The sequence below is a fragment of the Capsicum annuum genome, chromosome 11 (genome assembly GCF_002878395.1).
Source record: "Capsicum annuum cultivar UCD-10X-F1 chromosome 11, UCD10Xv1.1, whole genome shotgun sequence".
Classification (NCBI taxonomy): domain Eukaryota; kingdom Viridiplantae; phylum Streptophyta; class Magnoliopsida; order Solanales; family Solanaceae; genus Capsicum; species Capsicum annuum.
The window spans coordinates 200054986-200079258 of record NC_061121.1 but is presented as its reverse complement, the minus strand read 5'-3'; positions in this window follow the sequence as shown (position 1 = coordinate 200079258).

Sequence of the window (24273 nt, the reverse complement as noted above, 5' to 3'; positions counted from 1 at the left end):
CACAAGATACAACATGCCAAACCACAATACTAGTCTAAACCACAAGGTTCAATGCTCTATATCTTCTTAGAGCTCACACCTTAAGCATAACATTCCTTACCATTTCAATGACTAATTTAAAACTCTTGATATGGATTCACTAGTGCATATTGCATTCATCATCTTACACCCAACATGGCCTATCATCAAAAATCACATATAACTTTAAGTCAAATACCCCTAAAGGCATACTTCGCATATTCTCTAAACCTTTATCAACAACAATTTTCTTGCACTATTCTTAAAAATATACACACAATTTTTAACTAACCATGACATGTATCAAAGACTTGGCCTTAATCTTACTTCACACTTTATTTAGCCTTAGATAGAAAATCATAAATAATCTTTCTTAATGAGGGTCATCAACTCTCTCACATATAAACCATTGCTTATCCACTATCATCACCACTATCTTAACATAGGAAGAGGTCACTGAAGAGCTAGCACATATGAACTAGAAGCACAAAAACTACAATACATAACATTAACACTTATCTTTGTCCTGAGGAATAAAATATCAAAGGTATGGATTCATTACAGAAATCTAAGCTGAGGACATACATGATATAATGCGAACTTTACTAGTATCATGAGTTTAAAAACTGGTCATACTGTGAAACATGAGTTTATACTTATCATGAGCTATTCAACATAAGACTGGAGTTCATAGATTCATAAGAAATAACTTAAATCATAGAGTGAAGCTGTTACATGCTTGTTAGAAGCTGAAAATGGGCTTGAACACACATGATAGGTATAAGCATAGGCTTGTGGCATGGATTTGTCAAGCAAGTGATGGATTTGGTGTTGTAATGACTGAAATCCAAGGAATACTCTAGAGTAAGAAGGGATTACTATCTCATCATAACTCATTATTGACATGTATCATAATCTAATTCTCAAAACTCAATTTGGTTCTTCACTAACCATCTCCCCCTTAGGTCAAAGCTGGTATTCTAAGTATGATGGTCTACTCCATATCCTCGAGATTAAGCCATAATTTCATCATTCTATTATCTACATATAAATCCTAAACTCACAAGAATAAACTAATTTCGAACTTACCAACTTCATTCTTAAACAACCCATCCATATGCCATCCTTAACTTTCTAGCTTCAATAATCATCATTAAAGACTTACATTCTCATTTGCAACCACATCTACATCTCTAATCACATAATCATAGCCTACCAAGATCATACTTCTATACTTATATTTTTCCCAAACCATGAGAATAAAATCATACTAAAAAGACTCAACACCTTCAATCATAACTCCTTAACTTATCTATCAAGAACATCATAAATTATCTAACTAGCCTTTCTCCACCTAGCAACTCAACGTTACTACTAACCACACAATATGCAATAATCCTCAAAAATAATGCAGCCCCATAACACCTTGGGCACACCTCTATACCATACTTAATTATGAACACATGATCTTATACTCTTGCATACACTGTTCAGGCTTACTAGATCACCTCCATATAACTAGCATCAACAACCAAACCATCAACTGTTCAAACTTAATATCTAGAGCTAAACATGATTTACAACCCAATCTCACACATAATTTTCACATCAAAACTATAGAACATAGCATTAAAAAAAACTAGTACACAATGACAATCGATCATAATCATATGGCCTATCTTATTCATAATCTGTTAACACATCCTCCTTCTTCACATCATTACTATTTACCCATCTTCACACCTAAATTACTTTCATAGCTCTATAAATTTCAACTAAACTTCCTCTTGCAATCTCAGGAATGCCTAAATTAACAATACTCAACCACCAACTACTTTCATTAATAAACTGTACTTTTGTAGCACCATAAACACCATCAACAACTCTTTTCATACTTCAAGCAAACAACAATCCACCTTAACTAATAATCTCCTTCCCTAACTTCACTAAACTAACAAACAAAGGTATATACCTTCATTAATAATTCAAGCATAAGAAATAAAATTAAGCTATACATATTCAATAAATCACCCTTACCACCTTTTTTGTCACTACACTTCTAAACCCACACTTTCAACTAATACAAAAACAACAAGATAGACAACAGTATCTAGTGAATTGAAATACGCCTTACATGACTTCACTAGACTTTGGTTTTGTGTTTTGAACAAGAAAATTAGATGAATAACAAAGCAAATATTCTAGTGAATCGAAATAGGCCCCACACGGCTTCACTAGACTTTGATTTTTGAAAATACCATGATAACAAGATTACATAATACAAGGGATAGAAACTTGACACACAACATTCAATGATCTAAGAAGACACCTTACTCTGTCTTAATTGAATAACTCATAAGAACGAGGGCATAAATTTAAATTTGAGGGACTTATAACACACTAGAAGGCTCCTCTCAAGCCGCTTTGTGAAACTTTTAAAACTTCTGCTAGCAAATATAAGAGTATTATCTGAGGAGGAAATTGGAACTTGCGAAACATGTTATCTCAAGAACAGTACATAGATAGAGAAGTATAGATTATCATTATGGATTCTGAGAAGGAATTCAAAAGCACATTTGACTCGGTCTTTATGCACAATTTCTATAGACCTGATAAAACACTTCAATATTCGGGACTCAAAAGTACTAATAGGATACTTTCTAGCTCTCTTACAGTCCCATAACTATCTATGAAGAATTAAGCTCAACTGTTTCTGATACCTTGGAAATAAGGCAGAGATGACCTGAATAGAGTAAGATGAGAATCTGCATAAGTTTCTTGGAGAACTTTTCTATAGCACGATTTAAGACTTGAAAAATGGAGACATTTCCTAAATGCCCTGTAGCCTTTCGAAGAAAATTGTAAACGTCTCCATAGCGTTTCGCAAGACTCTACTAGACATGGCTTCATAGACACCCTAGGACACTTGAGCTCTGTGCTCTGATACCAAGTTTGTAATGCCCCAAAATTGGATCCCGAGACGTCACACGATGCTTAGGATCACAAGTGACCCCAAGCTAACCCTTCTACTAGCATAACTCATAAAAAATTGAACAAAAAGTATAAACATATACAAATTTGTGGAAAATAACTCTATTCTGAATATGATAGATACAAAACTAAATTTATAAGATTACAACTCTACTTTTACAACCAAAATTGAAATGGAATACATCAACTTCTACTGACTGTCTATGAAGCCTCTACTAGTACTGACTGTAGGTAGCCGGGTCATGACTCCCGACTAACCCAACTCAATTCGATCGAATAAAGAAAATACAACACTTCTCGAACTATATAACTAATGCAAGCCCTTGAATCAAAAGGACTCAAAACCTGCTGACTGGATACCGCGAACTGACTGGATCTGAAGATGTACACTATACCTTGTACCTACATTCCGAGAAAATGTAGCCCACATACAAATATGTGGGTCAGTACCATGGAAACGTACCAAGCATATGAGGGTGCAATGCATATATAAAATAATGTCTTAATATCATCACAGTTTATAAAATTATGCATGCTGATATAAATGACTCACTTAGCTCTAATTAAAATCATCATAATCATAAGAGATTATAATATATCAGGTGAAACATGTGATTCATCATAATAAATCACAATTCACTTCCATCTCGATTCCGAATCATCAAATCAATTAAATCACATAACAATTCTCTTTGGAATATATGTTAATTAAATCTTTTGAAAATAATGACTTTCTCAAACTCAGTCTTTCAAACAAATATGTTTTCATCTCAGATAGAAGAATAAGACTTTTCATATTAGATAGGAGAATACACACACACACATTGGGAGATCTCAGAACCGACATAAACCATGTGAGCCACATGGAGTCCAACATACAACTCACGTTGGGGAGAGCCATCTTATCCTTGCCATCAGAATAGGACTATAAGTATCAAATCCAAAAACTAGTGATCACTATATCTAATCAATCTCAATTCCGGCTCCTACGGGGGCACGTAGTTCTAGGAAAGCACCAACACAGCTATACCTCCAACTCGGTGCTAATGACTACTCCCGTACTTAGCTCAGATCTTTTCAAAGAAAATCCACCACAAAATAATTCAGCAATTCATAACGGGAGCCATCATGCTACCCCTTTTTCATAATAAATCAAAATGTGAATTTCTTTTCTCATTCGAGTTCAAAAATAACTCTTTCAAGACCAAAAGGTCAAATCATTCAAATCTGAAGATGTGCATAACACATTACTTTCACAAAAATTCTCAAATAGGGTTCAAAACCCATATATCAATACTTGAGCAAAATATTTCAAGATTCACACTTTATGTAGCAAACATGTATAATTCATATGAAAATCTGGAGATTCAACTTCAAACATGATATTAACATCAAAACTCAAGGAATTTATCTTCAAGACATCATAAAAATATAATAGTCTTTTGAACAGAATGTAGGATAATAGTTTCTATCTCAAATTCATATCAAAGCATGTAAAATCATGTCTTTGTAAAATAATATAAATTTTGGGCACAAGAATGAAAGGATGTTCTTGTTGAAAAACCCCACATACCTTAAACTTGAAGCTTTGAATGAACTCTTGACCTTAGGAATAATGAGTGTTTCTTGTAGCCCTCGAAATGAGGATTTCTAATCTTGAAGAATTATTGAAAACTCATGGTTGAATCTTGAGATATTTAAATTTTTAGGTTGAAACCCTAATGAATGTTCTTGGTAATTTTAAGAGAAAGTAAACTTATTTTGATGTTATGGGAGTTTAATCCCGTGTTAAAGACATATATAGGGGTATTTTTGGCACTTGGAAGTGAGGTATGTGGCGCATTGCTTATCGCACACATTTAAGTATGCGCCGCATTGCTTATCGCATACATTTAAGTATGCGCTGCATTGGTTTGGCGACGCACTCTACTTCGCAAAGCCATAACTCCTTGCTCAAGTGTTGGATTTTGATAAAATTGTTATCGTTGGAAAGCTAATTCAATTATCTACAATTTGATAGGTCTTAGGATGAAAAATTCCATGTATATTAAGAGATATTCACATTTGAAGTTGACTCTTGTAGAATCAAATATCAAACTTTGGATGAATCAATTGGTCTTAGCTCAACTTTATTCTAGGTCATTGTTATGAACATTTTTCACCTCTAAACTACTCCATAGACTAGGATAATGATCATGCAACTTTTATTCACGTGAGAATCACTTGGATTAGAGCTTAGACGCACAGGAACGACCGTTAGAATTCTAGCACGAAAATACAGGGTATTACATTAGTTTAAGACCCTGCTGATTCACTGAAACCAAATAGAAACAGAAGTCATAATTTGAAGGTGGGTTATATTTACTTTCTCTTAAATAAAGTTAAGATTGAGGAAATCAGAACAACACAACTATTTACTTATGGATGTTTACATTCTATCGAAATGTGCTATAATTGTCAAAGAGTAATGAAATCCCACTATATGGCATCAGTTTGAGTCAAAGCATGTCATCTAATGGAAAAGAAAACTAAAATGGAAGACATTGACAAAATCCTGTTTAGCATCCACAAGAATGTCAACTGACATAGTTTGTAAAGGAACTTTTATGCTTCTCGCCAAAGAAAACAACCTCTATGTATAAGCAAGATTAGGAAAACCAATAAACATATCTAAATATTATCAGATAAATGACTTAAAAGAGGAAAAACACAATTACATAAACTAGAAAGAACATAATACAATGATAGTCACTTACATTTCTTAGAGCGGACGCTGGAATTTGCTTAGATGATTCAAAAGAGTCCAAAATAGGCCTTACAATCACAGAAAGAAAGAGGCCCGAAATTGCAAGCAATATAAGACAAAACAAATTCCCAATTAAAGAAAAAGGTAGATAGGAATAGAAGGTCAATAAGTGTCCTTTCAAAAAACAGTATAGATGTAATAACCCGTATTTCCCTAGCATAAATTAACTCTCAGTACATGAGTTATCCTATACAATTTTTTTAAATACTCAATATTTTTTAGTTTTGAGCCTACCATTGTTTAGGAAATTCATTCATCTTTCCAACAATATAAAATTTGCCCAAATACGATACCCAGGAGAAGAGTTAAAGCCATTTCTGTAAAAAAGTGTACCAACTAGCATTTCTTCACGTCGTGGAGCCATGCCAAATGGAAATTGATAAAAACCAGTGAGCCAATGCAATAATCCAGCATCGCGGTAAACTTTCAGGTCTCATCCAGTAGAGAAATGCGATATCACTGTGTCGTGCCACCAGTCATTTTCATGATTATCAATTTCCAGTGGCTCTCTGCGATTGTACCACGTTGTGACACAGGTCAAATTCCCAGTCGTCCTTTTTAAATAGTTCTAGTGGAATTCCAATAGCATGGCACGATGGTGGCGCGTCGTGCTAGGTGCCCAAATTGGGTTTTCAGTGACAATTTTTAAATCTTTTCCAGGAGTAATTGGGTATTTTTTCCATGACCCAAATCAGCCTTTAACACCTGATTTACCCCTAATTAATCTAGTTACATCATTATTCACCCAATTTTCCCCTAAATTAAATCATTATCTCTCAAGAGGCAAAACCCCTAGTTTAAGAATTCAAGAACAAGCTCAAGAATTTCATCAAGAATTAACATTCCAAGGTATGTTAGGTGTTCATCTATGGGTTTCTTTCACTCATAGAGTCTGAGAATCCATTTTTAAAACCACGAGATTGTTGATTTATGATTTACATGCTTGAAATTGAATTGTATTCATATTCATGACATTAATTGAGTTTTAATCCATGATTAATTGTGGTTTCCATGAAATTGAAATAGTATGTATATTGAATTGTGTAATTTTCATATTATTATCCTTAAATTTGCAAGTTTGGACATTGTAGTTGCAATGTTTATATGATATCCATGATTATGTGCATTAAGTTGTGCTCCCCAAGTGTTTGATAGAATGTCCATGTGAATTAAATGGTGAAATCATGACATTCTAGTATATGTACAAGATTATGCTCTACATTTGTTTGCTAAAATGTCTCTATGAGTGAATTATGGACAAATATACATTGTTATGTTTCTCAAGATCATGCTATGCTCTACTTTTCATGCTATTGATTCCTGGGGGTATTTAATACCCAAAAATTTAGTTGTTTAGCTAGAGCTAAAGTAGTTACAGAATAGTATCGATCATGTCTTAGTCAGTTACAGAACTCAGTAAAACTCAATATCAATACAGTCTATTTTAGTATAATCAGTTCAGGGTCTATTCAGTTGGGAGTAAGATTCAGCACCGAGTGAACCCAAGGATGGGGGTTCACCGGGCAGTAAAGGGTTTGGTCCTTAGAAGCAGTCCTCGCATTCCAAAAATACATAACCAGCGTAAGTTGAGACAACAACCTACCAGTTGAGGGTTGATAAGGTGTTTTAACCTGCCAGTTGAGAGTTTCACCGTTCTCATTAGAGTACCTGCCAGATGAGGGTAACTCTTTAGCTTGTCTTTACTCGTGGCACGGTACTGACACCTTTCCAACTATGGTTATAGGTTGGACCTAAGTTACCATATTTGGAGCATGTCGGTTAGATGATAACTTTCCACAGTCTCAATTTCAGTTTTAGTATAGAACTCAGTTCATTCCTACAAAATCAGGACTGTCAGATACAGTCAATCAGTTTTAGTAGCTCAGTTATCAATAATCTCAGATATCAGTTACTTAGTTATCAGAACTAAAAACTCAGCTTCAGTAAAAGCTCATTTACAGCATACACGTATATGCACAGTATTGAATACTCAGTATTTGCAATAATTTTAGTTATCTATGTACTCTCATATTCAGTTACTCTATATCATTTAGTAAGTTATTGTTCATGCATATGAACCCTTGCATTCAGTCTTACCTCATCTAGCATACTAGTACATTCCACGTACTAACGCATACTCTTTATTTGAGCTATGATGTATCATATCATAGTTTCGGATGCTCAGGTTCCTGACCGCTTATAGACAGATTCAGTTATCAGCAACAGTTTCAATAGTGAGTCCTCATCTATCGAGGGCATCCTTTTATTTTAGTACTTTAGTTTATCAGTAGTTTGGTAGTCGGAGTTAGTAGAGGTCTTGTCCCATCAACTCCACATTCAGAAAGTTCAATTAGAGGCTTTTCAGACTAGACTTTCAGATAGTATTCAGTTTTACAACTTATTATTACAGTTGATATTTTTTATCAGTATTTTAGATTTTGAACCTTATGGCATTTCAACCTATTTTCCACATTTATTACATTATTATTAATCAGTATTCATAACAGATATCAATCATGGGTTAGCTTGTGGTCATTCGAAGTCGTAAGCACCGTGTAGTGTCCGAGATACAGACTTGGGACATTATAATAGAAAATGTACTACTTCAGTAGGTAATTGAGTTATCATCATTGCGATGCTTTTTATGTTAAATGTCATTCTTGAGAATTTTTTCAGTGCGCACTACTGAAGAATTAAATAAAAATAATTGAACCTCAAAAATCGGGAGACACAGATATGCGTTATACCATCTTGGTCAGGTGACAACACTTCCTCTTTTCTATTCCCATTTCTTGTACGCATCCTATAATATTGAAACCCGTGCTTTTTCTTAAACCAAAATTGATTAAATAAAGGAATGAAACAAACACCCACAAATTTTTAAACTCAACTTCAAGAATGGAAAAAACCCATAAATTCCTTTTTGGTTTACAAGAAAGATCCAATCTTTAAACTCAACTTCAAGAATATGAAAACACCCAAAAAAATCCTTTTTGATTTACAATAAAGACTCAATCTTTAAGCTCAATAATCAAGAATAGAAAAACACCCAGAAATTTCTTTTGGTTAACAAGAAAGATTGAATCTTTAAGCTCAATATTCAAGAATGAAAAAAACCCATGAAATTTTTTTTGGTTTAAACAAGAAAGACTAAATCTTTAAGCTCAATTTCTCAAGTATGGAAAGAAAAAGCCCAGAAATTTCTTTTGGTACTAAATCTTTAAGCTCAACTTCATGAATGGAAAAACAGCCAGAAATTTCTTTTGGATTACACAAGAAAGACTCAATCTTTAAGCTCAATTTCAAGAATTTAACAAAACCCAAGAAGAAACCAACTACACCTAATTAACAAAAATCAAAGACAATCAGAAAAAAATGAAAATATATGAAAAGTAACATGAATTAAAGATGGAAAAAACTAATTGATGAAAAATCATGAGACATTGAAAAAACTATTACTCCGTCAATTAAAGAACGCGGAGAAGCAAAGAAATGAATGATAATGAAGAAAAATAGGCGAGAGTTATCAAAGAGAGATAAGGATGAGAGTAAGGCAATATACGTGGAAGAAGCTGAAATATTTATTCTGGCTTAAAATTACAAAATTGTCCTCAATTGTGCCAGACAGGTGCCTGCTTTAGATGCTTCGTTTCCTCTTATATAATATTTCCTCCTTCCCATTTTACTCATCTCAAATTTCCTAATTTAATTTCTCATTTTACTTGTCATTTTTCATTAATTAAGACAAGACATTTTTTCTTTTTTGATCCTTAGTATTAATTGTATTTTCTTAAAATTAAAATGTAAACATCATTTAATAGGGGTACTATAGTAAAGTAGTTATTAATTATTTTTCTTAATCAATATGCAATGTTAAATTGGGACGAGTAAAATGAAACGGCGGGAGTATAAGAGAATAAATATAAAAAAATAGAAGAGCATGACCTGTATCAGCACGGACCCAACATTAGATTTTTTTTATCATACATGCAGTTGCAGATCCAGGATTTTTGTTCAGGAGGTTCGATGAAAATCTCAGTTTTGCTTTGTGGGGAACTCTTAAAAAATATTGTGTTGTTTTTTGGGAAGGGGTTGAAAATTAATTTAAAAAATATATAAATCTAACTATGACTTTAAACTAGTACTGAGAGCATAAAAAATGATTATATATATATTGAAATACTTTTCATTCCAACTATGTAAAAAATTTGTACAAAATAGGATCAGTATTTATAATTAAAAAAATAAAAAATAATTAACTTTAAGTAAATAATAAATACACACAAATGAATTAAATAGGCTAATTAATTTTTGTTAATCAGGCCCAATTGCTAGAGTGAAAAAGGCCAAAGTCCATTACTCATTAAATAGAAAAAGGAGCGAGAAAGGGAAAAAACTTTCAAAAAGCTACCAAAAATATAGCACCTGGGAATTGATCCCATGACCTTAGCTCTAAAATAAACCCCCTTGACCATTGAGGTGCGCTTTTCAATTGTGTTAAGGGGGTTCATTAAAGTCATTATATCCTAATCTTTCAAATTTAAACTTATATATATAATGTAATTTTTTTGGTTGAGTGGGTTCGGGTGACCCCCTCACTCCCACGTAGATCAGCCCCTGCATGCATGATTAAAATTCAATTATTCAATATTTATATTTCTGCTTAACCTTGCACGCTTAAAAAATTACAAGCTACAAAAGTTTAATTTCCATACACGACATCCAATCGTACTATCAATATTTCAAACCCACTCAACCTGGACTTAATATATATATATATATATATATATATATATATATATATATATTAAGTCGATCCCACACCATTCACACCCAGAAGTAAGCAAAACTTGTGTTTTTATCTACCTAGAAAGAATAAACAATTGTTGAGTGAATTATTGTACTCAATGTGAAGTCTGTGTTCCACAGTCATATAATTTTATGTCTATTTCTCATGTAAAACATGCTCTTTCCTAATGTGAAGGTTTCCTCCTTTTTCTTGATGGTATATGTCAATGGCCAGCCATCAGTTTTGTTTGCTTCTTTGTCAGTGTCATTCACATCTGTATACATATGAATTCTAGTACACAAATATTAACACGCTCATTTGTACGTGGATTATATATATGTACATTCACAAAAAAATTGAATTCAAACTTAAATGAACAGATGCAATAAATTACCACTAATGTATTGCCATTCATAAGGTCTAAGCACAGTAGTTGTATAAATGTAGCTAGAAAGAGTGACAGTGTTATGCTGAATATCACCACGTTGAACTTGTTCAACATCATAACCAAGAATTTGCACTAATAATCAAGACCCACACATATTTCAACCCTATTTTAACATAATTTAAATATATTTTTATTCTCAAAAAGAATTTATTCAAAAATATTTGTTTAATTTTATTAAATCAAGAAACTTGAAATTAAACCAGTTATTAATTCATAGTGGATTGCAACTAAATTTAGCCAAAATTATTAAATTTTGACCATAATTGAAACAATGATCACAATTGCAATGTAATTGACCAATCGATTTGTAATTTGGCTAAAAATTAAATTATTTTGGCTAAATCCTAAAGTAATTGGGGTTTTTTTTTTTATAATAACCCCAAAATCCCTTTTTTAAACTCAAAAAACAGCCCCTTTCACGTTTTTGGGGCCTTTTCTGCAATCCCAAAATCACCAGCCCAATTCCATCTTTTCTTTTCTTTTTAACATATAACCACTAGCCCAAAAGAAATGAAATAAAATTTCCCCAACCCACTCAGCCAACACCTGTAGCCCTCCCACACCCTTATACACTAAATCCCTCTTATCCAACAACAAACACATGCAACAGCTTTAACAAATGAACAATTCAACTACTCAGCCACAATTTCAATGCTCAACAATACAACAACGGCAAAAAACAGCTCAGCAACATTCGTACAATTTCTCATCCCAAATTTGAAATTCAAATTTTCGAACTTGTTTTTCGTTCTTACCCCATCCGATTTCCTCCAAAATACTTTCAAAATCCTCTATAAATACCCAACTATGCAGAGAGAAAGGGGGAGAACTTTTTTAGGAAAAATTGGGGATTTGGGGGGAGCACTCCTCTAATCTCACATAACCAAGAAGTTCTCGATGAAATTCGTCTAAATTCATTGTAATCATCTAAATTCCAATTCAATGTCGGTAAGTTCAAATCGAGTTTTGGTGGTAAAAATTCATCGTGACAGACTCGTAACCCCGGTCCGCTACCCAAAAATCAGTAAGAGCTCCATTTTTTTTTGCACTACTATCTTTAAGTGGTGAATTTTTTTCGTCGTTATGAATTCTGATGTAGATGGAACTGGTTGAATCTCTGTGGGATTTTGATTATTTGAATGGTGTTTTCTGGGAATAAGATTGAAATTTGGTTTTGGAGGTCAGAGTGCTATTTTTTTATTTGTTGTGATATCAGCGTAGCCATGACATTTTATATACAATTAGCGGATACGAGTAGATATAAAAATGAACAATTATTCTTTAGGTGTCTATTTGTTTGCCTAAAGTATTTGTGTATATGCCCAAAATAGTCATGTACATGTTCGAAGAGTTGTTGTTGGAGCCTAAACTGATGTTGGTAATTGTTAGTAGTGGGTGGTAAGTACCACTTGATTTTGTACCGTTTTAATCATTCTCAAATACTATGAGTCAGAAGTGCACTCAAATGGTCTTAGAATAGGAGTTTTTCTTTTCTCTCCAATCATGTTCTGTTTAATAATAATCATTATTGCAAGTTCTTAGCTTGAGTTTTCAAGTTCGATGTTGTCTCATCATTGTCTTTTTATTAAACTGCAACCTATAGTATTTGAAATTTTTTTAAAAAGATAACAAATTCTTGTTGGTATATGGGATTGGCTGCAAACTCTATTCTCTGCTGTTATTTTTGTCTATCTTCCTTTCGTATAACCATCTTTTAAGATTACAATCTATCTATTTTTTCGTATACTGCTGGACCTAAAATTTTTATGATCACCTAAAATCAGCATCATAAAACTTGAAAGAATAAAATTAGGTAGTGTGTTTTTGTTCAATTCATATTTTGATGCATTGTGTTTGGTTGCATTGTGCTTGGTTCCTGCTTGCTCACTTTCTTTATGTTCTTTGCGCTATTTCGAATTTTCTTTAGCACAGGATTTATACCTTATGTGTTTGATTATTATGGTTTGTCTAAATCGACAGTTTGTATACTAGTTCGCTCGTCGTATTATTAGATGCATACTAATCCTTATCTCTACTTCTCCTTGCATGAACTCTTACAGATGATTCCAATGGGAGTCTCCACATTCTTGCATTCGAACGCCGTCGATTCGAGCCTCATTAAAGTCCAAAATTGGGCTGATATACACAGTATAGCACAAGTATACAAGCTGGTATACGCTTATATACAGCAAGTATACACGGAAAAAAGTAGTTGCACATTATCACACCATTTATGATGGAAAGTGAAAGGGAAATAAGCATTATTCTATGCTGATATACACTGTATATGCAGTGATACATACAATAAAGTTGAGACTTAAGCTGTTGATATACATATGTATACATTTTAGGAAATGGACCCAAAGTCCATAATTCAAAGCCCAAAAAATGGGCAGCTTTGTTGATGGGCCCAATTTCAGTTCTTGTATTATTTTTGTAGCTTGTATTGTTTATTTGTGCTAACTAACATATGTAAATTAATTAATCTAGGTAAATTTCCTAAGATGTTGTCATTTTATTTTGTCTTAGTTTCCTTTACTTAATTCATACTTTCTTCACCTAATATTTCTTATCTAAAAAAAAGGGATTAAAATGGATTCTTCCATTTTCTCCTTAAAACAAGTCTTTTGAAAGTGAATATTTCATTTTTAGATGACATTTATTTTGTCCATATGATTAATCATTTATTTGAATTAAAGTAATTTTCTCAGAACCTAAGAAATTAATCTCCAAATCTAAGAAACTAATTTGTTTCGAAAATCAACTTTTTGAAAATTAGCGAAGCATTTTTAACTTAATATTCTCTTAATATTTTTTTAAAGGTATTTTATATTACATAATCGACTTTTCTATAGTAATAAGAAAATAATTTCAGTTTCTTCTTTTTACAAAAGCAAAATTCATCTTCCACTTAAGCCCAAAAATTATCTAAGTTTAATTCAACTAGAATGTTTCTCTTTGTATAAATGAAACCTTTTTGAATGTTTTAAATAATTTTAATACTTTTTTTAATAAAATCAAGTCTTTGTAAAAACTAGCCACTTTTAGTTAGTCAAGTTAGTCCTTTTTTTGGTAAACCATTTTAAATGGACGCTCCTAAGTGCCTTAAAAACCTTCTTAGGGCGTTAACGGAACCCTTACCCATTATCTCTAATTTTAAAGGTTTATTTCTATTTTTGAACCTTTGAAACTCCTTTTTCTTGATTTTTTCTATAAAAATCAAGTGGCGACTTTGTTAATTTTCTTTAAATTATTTCAAAACTTTCTTAAATCTTTTGAAATAGTTTTACGAAGGTCAAAATTATTTTCTCACCAATAGAAATTCGAAAGGGATAAAACAGTACTCTAATGTATCCGAAACCATTCTGAAAATACTGAGACTAAGTAAACAGCTAAGTTTTTGGGTATTCATAACCCCCAAGACTCGATAGCATCAACAGTAGAAACATACTAAAGCCTCAAAAGCATAACAAGTAGTCATTGTTCAAAAATTCAACTCTAGACATTTATCAAACACATATGGGTGATGAGTTAAAGCATGGGAAATAGTTAAATCATGTGATATTGTCATACTTGCACTATCAAAATCATAAGTTAAGGATTCAACATGCAGATATCATCCAACGTGGTATAAAAATTAAAATTTATGGAAGTTCATGGATATAATTCATGAATACATGTAAAGATCATGATTTTAAACTTGAAAGCAGGTTCTTGGACTCCATGGGTGAAAAGGACCCATGAATGAACATCTAGCATACCTTAATTGTTGAATTTGTGTGAGTTATTGGTGATTTCTTGAAGCTTGAACTTGGATTTGAAGAAGCTAATGTTTTGTTCTTGAGAGAGTTTGTGAAAAGATAGAGATTTTGCCTTTTTAGAACCTTAATCTCGTGTTTTGGGTGAGGTAAAGTAAGGGGAAAATGACAAAAATACACCTACATTCCCGTAACTCATTAAACTGAATGTGACCAGTGACGCAGTAAGCGACGCGCCGCGTTGCTCAGTCGACGCATTAGGTGACACGCCGCGTTGCACCCACCAATGCGATAAACGATGCACCACAACCATATCGCACTGACTCTTTGGTTTGAACACCTAAACAAGCCTCAAACCTCGTCCGAAAAATCCAAAACTTACCCGAGAGTTGCTATCGATCACCCCGACCATGAATTAACTTAAATATTGACATTTTAAGGCCGGAAAGGTCAGAGTTAAAATCATCAAAGTTTTAGAGGCTTTGGAAATGACTAAGTCTTAACACTTGGTGAAATTTTTCTATGTCTTGGACCCCTTTAACATGCCATATAAAACTGAAATGGACTGGGATCTTACGAGGTCTTACAGCAAAACACTACAATTACCACATCTTTTATCTTCTTTCCAATTGGACGATGAGTTTTCTCTTCACGTCATTCAATTAAAAAGTATGTAATACACTTTAAAAGTAATTATACGATGGTATCTTGAAGTTAGATAGTATTCAATTTGAAAGACTTCTAGGTGAAAGAAAAAATAGTACTTACGCGTTTGTTTTTATTTTTTTCTTGGTTGTTGGTTGTAGTTATAAGAGGGGTTTGTGTAAAAATTTAAATATTGGGGTTATATGTTATAATAATGAAAGTTCAAAGTGGAACTGAAAAATAGTGAAAACAACAAAAAGTTATTTTCACATTTCAGAATCCAACTCTGGAATTGTTTTCGGAATTTTCATGGTCAAACACCACAACTTTAATAAACTGAAAAAAAATTAAAAAATTTTGTATGGCCAAATGGCTCCTAAGAGTTATCAACAAACTTACGTTCCTAATTTAATTGGTGGTAAAAAATTTATTATTTACCATGTTTGTTTTTTTATCTTCTTTAATGTTATTTGATAGGTTTTGTAAGTTTTCTATTAGTATATTTTGAAAAGTGAAAACTATTGGTAGATTTTGTAATATTGACTATTAAATAGTATATTTTTTGTGATTTGTCCCTCTTAAATAGTATTTTTTTTGTGATTTTCTCCACTTAAATAGTATATTTTTTGTGATTTTTCCCTCTTAAATAGTATATTTTTTGTGATTTGCTCATAATTAACCCATTGATCTATGACCAGACCAGTTGACCTATACTGACCCGTCTATATAATGAGACTCAAATCAACCGCAATGCTCACAATCAAATTCATATTTTTGTTTCCCTAAAAAAAGATGAAGAGGAAATATCTCCTTCTTTTCTAGTAATTCCAATGAATTTGATGAGGAAGTTTTGTGCAACACGTACTAGTTTTAGACAATAGTGCTTCCTGAAGAATCAAGGCTGGGACAACGTCTACCACCTGCGTAAGTCATTTTCTGTGAATTTGTATTTTACAGACCTGGCAAATTGAATATTACTGTTTTGAATCCTGATTTTATGCACGATGATTCAATAAGAATGTTAGTTTAGAACGGATGTGAATTTGCGTTTTACAGAACTAGTGAATCGAATTATTGTTATTTTGAATCCTAATTTTATGTAAAAAGTAGAATTGCACAATGATTTAATCAAAATGTTAGTTCCGAGCACATTATATTTTGTAGTTCAAAAGTTTTGATAGAAAATTGCACGATGATTCAATCGGAATGTTAATTCAGAACGGATGTGAATTTACGTTTTACAGAACTAGCAAATTGAATTATTACTGTTTTGAATCCAAATTTTATGTAGAATATAGAATTCAATGATGATTCAATTGGAATGTTAGTTCTGAGCATGTTACCTTTTGTAGTTTGAAAGTTTTGATAGATATTTGCACGATGATTCAATTGGAATATTAGTTCAAAACGGATGTGAATTTATGTTTTACAGAACTAGCAAATCAAATTACTACTATTTTTAATCCTAATTTTATATTTGTTAAAATGTGGAATGTTAGTTCAGAACAGTTACTTTTTTAGTTCAAAAGTTTTGATAGAACGACGTAAATGAATGTAGAATTGCACGATGAATCAATCGAAATGCATGTTCTAGTTCGAAAGTTTTAACAGAACGGCGTAAAACCTTTTTAATTTAAATGTGATGTGAATTTTTGTTACAAAACTAGTGAATCGAATTATTACTGTTTTGATTCCTGATTTCATGTTTAAGATTTAGTCGGACTGTTAGTTCGGAACACGTTACTTATTTTCGTTTTACAGAACTTGCTATTATTGTTGATATAGATTGTTTTGGTTCCTGATTTCCCTGTTTGTTACAACATAGAAATGCACTTTGATCGGAGTGTTCGAAACACATTACGCGTTTTACAGAAATTGCTAATTAAATTATTATTGTTTTGGTTTCTGATTTCATAGAATTGCACCATGGATTCGAATTTTACTTTAATTTATCTAGGATGATTTAATCGGAGTGTTACTTCGGAACACGTTACTCATTATTTTGTATTTTAGTGGTAATCATGGCTTCAAATAGAGCTTCAAATGGTAATGGTGCTAATGCCATTTATAAAATGGAAGTAACGATATCTAACCACCGATAACATGTGAGAAATTAGGTTTATGTACCTGGACTGGATGCAAATGAGCCTGCCTAAGGATTGGCTTGGCTGGCTGTGTATGAGCTGCCTCAAGCCCTTACTTGGTTGGTTGAGGTCGGTGGACCTAATTTGATTCCCACCCCAGCTCTATAATTTCGAAACCACATTCGGATAAGACATGCACGCAACCTGTATCTTTTCCCGATCGAGAACGATATTGATCAACATGTGATATTTGTTAATGCACCGAACGTCACTAGAGCAGAGTATGATAAGATAGAAAGATGCTACCAAAGTACACACTTACGTTTTCTTCCATATCCACCCAAGAAAAAGTTCATTGTTACTTCTATATCTTTACTGACAGGTAATTAGTTCAATCTTAATTTGTTTTATTTAATTTACTATACGTATTAATTTTAGTTTTTGGTGCATCAGGAATAGGACTGTTGGGTTACTTTGTTTTTACAGTCACGGGATCGATCAAGCATTTGTCAACACTCAGCTTTGTCCTCACCGAGTGGATGCGTAGAGGATATCCAATATCACTTATAATCAGCTTAAAGTTTTGCTTTTCCGAATCAATGTTCTAATAGGTGATTTTTTACTTCAGTACCTCCATAGCACGCAACATTGCCATATGGCACTACTGGATTTTCTTCCAATAAATGTACTCTACCTATGATTGATACTACTGGTCACGAATGCATAAGTTTGTAATATTCGTAATATCCAGTTGTTTCTTAACTTTCTCTGCAATTCCATCACATCATTATTTTTAACACAATCAATATGCTACATACCCATCCTACATCTTTAATATAGAGGCTAAAGTTAAAAGAGCTGGGTCTAAGTTTATTGTTGTTACAACATATTCTGACTGAAAAATTATTTTATAACCATTTTGATCAAAGACAAAAACCATTGTAAATTCACCTGTGATATAGAGTAGACTATTATACCAACAATCTCAAAGAGTGATATAAAGTCCACAATAATAGATGCTAAATCTGCGTAATATGTTTAATAAACATCAAACAATCAATAATAAACAAAGTTTAATGAGAAACTAAAATTAAAGGTGAACAAGAGAAACAACGGTTTATCTTACTTGAATAACCTTATCTTGAATCTCGATTTCTTTCATGACATCATTCTGCATTTCATTAAGACCGACCTTTGCATCATCATCATTAGTACACATTTGCATTTTGAATTATGTCATTTATTGTGTCGAACATATGTTAAGCCTTATTAGAATTAATGATAAATCAATTCCACTTCTTCTCTTTTCCCCCTTTTTACAATTCACAAGATTGGAAGGCTATGTTGAAGACACCACTACCGGATACTAGATACAACACAAAGGTAAATTGAAAATTGTTCTTTATATATTTAGTTCGTTACATTGTGTGCTCTTTGTTACAGCATGTTTGATTTGCTTCTTCTCAATTTCAATTTTTCACCGATTTGTCTCATTATGTCAGTTTGATTTCTCAAGCATTCAATCATTTCATTGTCAGCTGAAAGAAACCAAGCTATATTCCTATAAGATGCAGATAGAATCATTTGATCGAAAGAAAACACTCCTAACCTTTATCATCAAACATATGTAAAGGAAATATGTCATTACAGTGAGTAAATTTTACTTGAGATGTTTTTCAGGACACCCGAACATGTCTTTTGATGAGACTCTTCAACAGATTTTACAAACAATTTATCATCATCATTGTACCCCACGGACCAGGAATATAAACATCATTGTACCCCACGGACCAGGAATATGTCGCCCCAGGAAAAATCTTCACAAATATATCAATCTGCACCAAAAATGACCATAAACGTGCATTTCGTTCTCGTTTGTTGTAATATAAAGGAAAGGATTAAAATGCTAAATTATGAAAATCAAGCCCTGGTATTACATTGAATTATGAATTTATGATCTAAATTAAGTAGAGAGGAGCTACTATGAAAAAAAAATATAGCTAAAATAGCAAAGCAGATAAATTTTAAAACTACTTCTGCTGCCTACCAACCTGGCCCAAAATGAGAAAGGCATGATAAATATGTCATACTTAAAAATTGTATGTTGAAGAGGCGAGAAAATCCTATATGAAAATTGTGCTTGAACATTCCAATGTTGAGCATAGCATCTACAAAGAAGAGATGCAATAGAGAATTCACACAAGGAAGAAATTTCACTCTTTGTTTCAATTTGTTTGTTTACTTTTGACTTGAACAGAGTTTAACAAAGTAAATTAAATAGAATTTTCTTGTCCTAAACTAAAGATACCTAAAATGTACAAAAATACCTTTTAATCTTGTGATCAATTTGTCACGTGGAAAGTTAGAGTCAGAAGTTTTACCAAAATTTCATTAAATCTTGTAGACTCAAACATGTCATGTAGGAAGTTGAAATCAAAAAGGTGCTAAAAAAAAGAAAAGACACATTCTTTTAAAACTTTTTAGACCTCTTTGGATGCCTTTTTACTTCCAACATGCGACATATATACCTTTTTAAACTTGATTCTCGAATAAATCCATATAGACATATATACCGTAACATCTTCCTGCCCAAATAACCTTTATTTGGTGAATCAACAAGGTTGATTTCCCTTTTAAACTAATTCTAGAATCCACATATGTCAAACCACATCGAGAGACTCCTATCAAGATTATGTAAACGCTTTAATATTATATCATCTCAAATTACCTAGACTTCTTTTTAAATTAAATCCACCTAATAGGTGGTCGGTTAGTTTAAGAACCTGCCGACTCACTGCAACCAAATAGAAACAGAATTCATAATTTGAAGTTGGGTTATATTTACATCCTCTTAATCAATTTAAGATTGAGGAAATCAAAAGAACTCAACTATTTACTTGCAGATGTTTACATTCCATCGAAATATACTATAATTGCCAAAGTGTAATGAAATCCCACCATATGGCATCAACCTGAGTCAAAGCATGTCAGCTAATGGAAAAGAAAAGTAAAATGAAAGACATTGACAAAATCCTATTTAGCATCCACAAGAATGTCAACTGTCAAAGTTTGTAAAGGAAATTTTATGCTATCCCTAAAAGAAGACAGCCTCTATGTATAAGCAAGATCAGGCAAACCAACAAACATATCTAAATATGATGGGATAAATGACTAAAAAAAGGGGAAAACACAATTGCATAAATCAAAAAGAACATAATACAATGACAGTTATTTACATTGCTTAGAGAGGATGATGAAATTTGCTTAGATGATTCAAAAGGGTCCAGAATAGGCCTTACAACCGTAGGAAGAAAGAGGCCTGAAATTGCAAGCAATATAAGACAAGACAAATTCCCAATCAAAGAGAAAGGCGGATAGGAATAGAAGGTCAATAAGTGTCCTTTCAAAAAAACAGTATAGAGAATGTACTACTTCAGTAGGTAATTGAGTTATCATCATTATGATGCTTCTCATACTAAATATCATTCTGTAGAAGTTTTTTAGTGTGCATCTGTCACGACCCGAACCGAGGCCCTGGCCGTGACAAGAATTCCAAACCATGAAGGCCAAAAACATCCCTATCTATCTAATAATCATGCACATAATTCATATGATAATAAGATATGCGGAAGATACACAATATTATAGAAAACATGGTCATAAATCAAATGAAATCAACAAAGGGGAAATAATGTCCCACAACATCTATCGACATCTGAAAAAACATCTTCGAAATCTCTAATACATGACTGAAAAAATTACTGTCTGAAAACTGGGACAAGACCCCAGTAGACCCAAAACTACTAAATGATAAATGAACTGACAGACATCAAGCCTTCCAAAATATAGAAGGCTCACCACTTAATTCTGCAAATCTATCGGAAGAGATCTACTGGTTATCGGACCCCTAAATTGTGCCTCCAAACTTGGGAGGGAAGGGGGTCAATACAAAAGTACTGGTACGCAGAGAAATAAAAAAATATATAATATTTTTTTCCAAATATAAGTAAGAGCCATTATAAAGCAGTTTCATATCAAATCATTTGAAAACACATGGGCATCAACATTTACACCAACTGTCAAACCTCGGTTGCCGCCGAGATTACAGTATAAGTGAGGGGAAGACACACAAGATCACACAGCAGGGTGTCCCGACCCAAATAAAGTATAGTAGTGCCCAAGATCACTTAGCCTAGACCCTAACCATAGTCCCAATTTGGGAATGACATAAAGTCAAGTACACAAGCCCATGTCGGCAAACACGGTTTCCAGCGATGAGCCCTTACACTCAAACGCCTTTTTCGGGTATCCACCTATCTCATGAAAAATCAATGCATTCAACTTCATTTAACTCCATCACATATCATATTCTGTAGGTTATTATCATACCCGACTTGCAAGACATCAATATCACATCATTCTTTCATGCAACCATTATATTCATCATATTTCAATGAAATAACCCTCTCCTTGCAAGTCAAAAGTCATAACCATTTTCGAAATATCTCATGTCATGCTTGTCAAGATAATTTCAAACATTTCATATCATATGAGAATTCAAAACAAAATCATATCAAGAGAGGGATTTCATATAATTCATGCTCTCAAGTTAACATCTTTTCGGAATACATGCATATACGTATATCTTATATCAAATCACTTCGAGAATAGGCCTAAAGACCAAATCAATATCATAAAACATTTAAAGCATAATCATATCATAATTCTAAAACCCCCATTTTGAAAACATGAATTTTTAAGCCCATGAGATTTTTTAGATAACCCTACGTACCTCTATATGCGAAGATGATAGGTGCTTCTTGAAGCCTACATTTTGGGGATTCCAAATATGCAATTAGTTTCAAAAACCCATGGTTGAATCTTGAGTTTCTTGGATTTTTATTTTGAAACCCTAAGTAGAGTTCTTAAGCAATTTTGATGAATGAAGGTGTATTTTGGGGTATTTGGGAACTGAATTTCGTGTTTATGGCTAAATAAGGGTGGGAAAAAGACCATTTTGCCACAAAAATGGAGAGTTTAAGTCACTTGAGTAATAATATATATGGTGTACACCTTATCACATAATATAGGTTGTGCGGCACACACTTTATCGCACACATTAGGTTGTGCGTCTATAATACCCCCCAAAAAAGTCCAAACCAATATTAGAGCCATGTACCAAGCTCATGCATAGTACATCATGGTTATTTTATAGTTTTATGAGTAAGTTATATGTATATTAAGGTTTCAAATAACTTCCAGCTATTAGACACTTTAAAACATTCCTAATCGATTAAATTCTTGAGAGGGATATTAGTATAGTCAACTTCAAATGAGCATATCTCTCATTATAATTGGAATTTTTGAGCTCATGACCTATCAAAAGATAGATAATTGAATTATATTTCTAACGATACCAATTTTGCCTAAATTCGATATCGGAGCAAAGAGTTATTCCTATTTTACTCCAGCATGTCAGGCTGGAATTAGTGTGACGACATTCGTGGTAGCTTACCACATTTGTGACGCCCTATCACGAAGGTCGTCAGCCTTAGGCAGAAACCAGCTCCTAAGTGACGACATGGTGGTAGCTTACCATATTTTTGACGCCTTGTCACAAATGTCGTTAGCTATTATTTTTAGCAACTGGGAATTTATTTCATAAGGGTATTTTGATCTTTTCCCTTTCACTTCCCACAACTTATAATCCTAAAGAGGCATAATTTTTCCCATTTTCTTCAGTTAAGCATCTAAAAAACCCTCTCTTATACTTTCAACCACAAGATTAGGGTTTTCTCTCAAGATCATCTCCTCAAGAACAAGAACATTCCCTCCCAAAGGGGTTAAACCCTAGTTAAGAAAAATCAATAGCAAGCCTAAGGATTTATTCAAGAACTTTCAAGAAACATTAGATCTCTTTCAAGATCAAGCTTTAAGGTATGTGTGTGTTCATTCATGGACTCCTTTCGTCCATGAAGTTCAAGAACCCTTTTCTAAAACTATATATTATGTTTTCATGTTTTGAATGGATTTTTTATCATGTTTATGTGTTGAATGATGCCAAGATAGAATATTTATGTGTTATTATGAATCTATGACATCATATGAGTTGAAAACATGTATGTTTTATTATTTATGATGAGTAATTGTATGATTTACACCTATGCCTAAGTTGTTCTTGTAAGGTGTTTGATAAAATACCTAAGAGACTAGAAATCATGCATTATAGCTAAATTATGACTAAGTGAAGGATTCATGATAGGCCTCTATGATTCAATGTTATCCATGTTGATAATGTTTCTTGTGAACACTGTTGGATTACTCATGAACTAGTCTTATGGAATTATGCTATGCTTACTTGCAAAACCCACTCATGTACAAGATATAGAATACCCATGTACTTCATGAAATTCCCCAAGTTATGATATTACGAATGGTGGTTGTAATATGTAATGAGCATGATATTGAAAGTTATGCAAGTATATACATGTTATATAAAATTCCCTTCCATGAAATAGATTATTGAGAATCATGCTTAGTATGAAATCCCTTATTTATGATATTGTGGATTATGAACTCTACTCTTATTATCAAGTCAGTTATGTGTGTTAGTTTCCTTCCATCGAGTCCTAGGGGTATTCGTACCCGAAAATATAGTTGTGTGCCTAGAGCCATGTCATGCTATCACGACACTCTCAGTCAAGCCATGATCTATAGAATTCAGTCAGTCATGT